The sequence below is a fragment of the Nematolebias whitei genome, chromosome 18, assembly GCF_014905685.2.
Source record: "Nematolebias whitei isolate Nwh7 chromosome 18, NemWhi1, whole genome shotgun sequence".
NCBI lineage: Eukaryota > Metazoa > Chordata > Actinopteri > Cyprinodontiformes > Rivulidae > Nematolebias > Nematolebias whitei.
In genome coordinates, this window is record NC_056515.1 from 7022084 (window position 1) to 7024619 (window position 2536).

The following is a 2536-nucleotide window of genomic DNA, read 5'->3' on the forward strand; positions in this document are numbered from 1 at the left end:
TGAGCTGGGAGAGAGGTGCTGCAATACGGCTGTAGTCCTTGATGAAATGCCTATAGAAGTTGGCAAAACCTAGGAAACGTTGCAACTGCTTCCTGGTGTCTGGAACTGGCCACTCCACCACCGCCTTAGTCTTTTCCGGGTCAGTCCTATAATGCCCCTCCCCGAAGATAAACCCCAAAAATGAGACAGAGGTGGTGTGGAAATCACATTTTTCACTTTTCACAAAGAGTTGGTTTTCATAAAGTCTTTGAAGTACCATTCTGACTTGTGAAACATGGTCCTGCTTGTTCCTGGAGTAGATGAGAATGTCATCTAAATAAACAAATACGAAGTCCCCAATAAAATCTCTTAATACATCATTTATCAGTGCCTGAAAAACTGCGGGAGCATTGGTGAGACCAAATGGCATGACGAGATATTCAAAGTGTCCCATAGGTGTCTTAAAAGCTGTCTTCCATTCATCACCCTCTTTGATCCGGACGAGGTGGTAAGCGTTACGAAGGTCCAGTTTGGTAAAGATGGTAGCAGTCAGTAATTGTTCATGAATAGAACGATTAAAGGTAGCGGATATTTGTTTTTTATGGTTATGTGGTTGAGTCCTCGATAATAGATGCACGGGCGCAATGTCTTGTCCTTCTTGGTAACAAAAAAGAAACCTGCCCCCACTGGAGAGGTTGATGGACGGATAATTCCAGAATCAAGAGACTCCTCAATGTATGATTGCATGGTGCTACGTTCAGGGCCCGACAGATGGAATAAACGGCTAGTTGGTAGAGTAGCTCCTGGTAGAAGGTCAATGGAGCAGTCGTATGGACGATGAGGAGGTAGAGACAGGGCCTTGTGTTTATTAAATACCGAGGAAAGGTCGTGATATTCGACGGGGATGCTGGAGAGGTCAACGTCCTCTGAAGTAGGTATCTTTATCGAGGGGTTGGATATACCAGAGCGGAGACAGTGTCTTAGACACCTGTCGCTCCAACTTTCAATCCTACTAAGTTCCCAATTAAAGTGAGGATTGTGAGCCCGTAGCCAGGGGAATCCTAAAATTAATTGTGTGTTCGGGGAGTCAAATACAAAAAAACTAATCTCCTCATGATGATTTCCGGATGTAATTAAATGTAAATCAGTAGTCTTAAATTCAATTTGAGCTAGAGTCTCTCCAGTAACTCCAGCAATAGATACAGTGTCTATATCAATGACGGGGAGAGAAAATTTCTTGACTAAATCTTGGCTAATAAGGTTTTGTTCTGCACCTGAGTCAATTAGTGCAGATACAGGAAACCGGTTATTGTTTAATTGTATAATGGTGGATAACGTGAACCTGCGGAGGGGAGAAAACGAGGATGTGCCCACCAGTAACTCCCTCTTTACTGGTGGTTGTTTTCGTTTCCCTGAACCGAGCACGTGGCAACAAAGTGACCCTCTTTCCCACAGTAAAAACAAAGGTTGTAATCTTTGCGTCTCTGTCTCTTAGTAAATGTTAAATGTGTACTCCCAATTTGCATGGGTTCAGATTCCGGCATTGACAGTGAGAAACCAGTAGATGACACTAGAGGACTACGAGGGATGTGATTCTCAAATTTGGCTTTGGAGTGGTACGTCCTTGTTGATGACGTAGGAAACCCGGAAGTGGAAGCTCTCTGGGAGTTGTAGTCCCGTTCCCGGTGTCTTTCCCGGAAACGTTCATCCATAGCGATTGCAAGATTTATTAAAGCGTCAAAATTGGGTGGCTCGTCTCGTGCTGCAATCTGGTCTTTAATGTGATCGGATAATGAGTTTACAAAAGTACCTTGCAATGCCCTGTCGTTCCAATCAGTTTGGGCTGCGAGGATGCGGAACTCCAGGGCGTGCGTGGCAACCGGAAGTCGGCCCTGACGTAACCCCAACAAACGCTTCTCTGCGTTTGGTTGTTGTAGCGGCCGATCGAAAATCCTGCGGAACTCCTCTAAAAAAAAGCTGAACGTGACAGAGTCCACACTACGGTGGCGAAAGAAAGAGGTCGCCCACTGGAGAGCGTTACCTTTTAGTTGGCTGATGAGGTAAGAAATTTTGGTGGCGTCTGATGAGTAGAGTTGAGGAGCTCCTCCAAAAGCGAGCTTGCACTGGAGGAGGAAACCCTCACATTGAGCTGGATCTCCTGAAAAGAGTTCGGATGGTTTTACCAAAAGTTGTTGTGGAAAAACAGCATTATTCACAGTACCAATGTTAGCAGAACTGGTGTCTGCTGGAGGTGCAGAAGTTGTGGAGGAAGAAGTAGAGAGCCTCTGGTTCATTGTAAAAACCATACCTCCAAGTTCTTGAATATTTGATTGAGTCTTGAGCTGTTGACTTAGCACTTGTTTCAACATTTCCTCTAATTGTTCTATTCTCTCCGTCTGTGAAGAGGAGGCTTGTTCGCTCCTGGTCTCGTTCTGGGTTTTGTTTGGCTGGAGCATTCTGTTATGATTTAGGACAACCCAGTTCGTAACGAGACCCGGAACGACAAGAGACAAAGTAGTAAGAAGTGACAGTGTTTATTATTTACAGTGGTATTTAC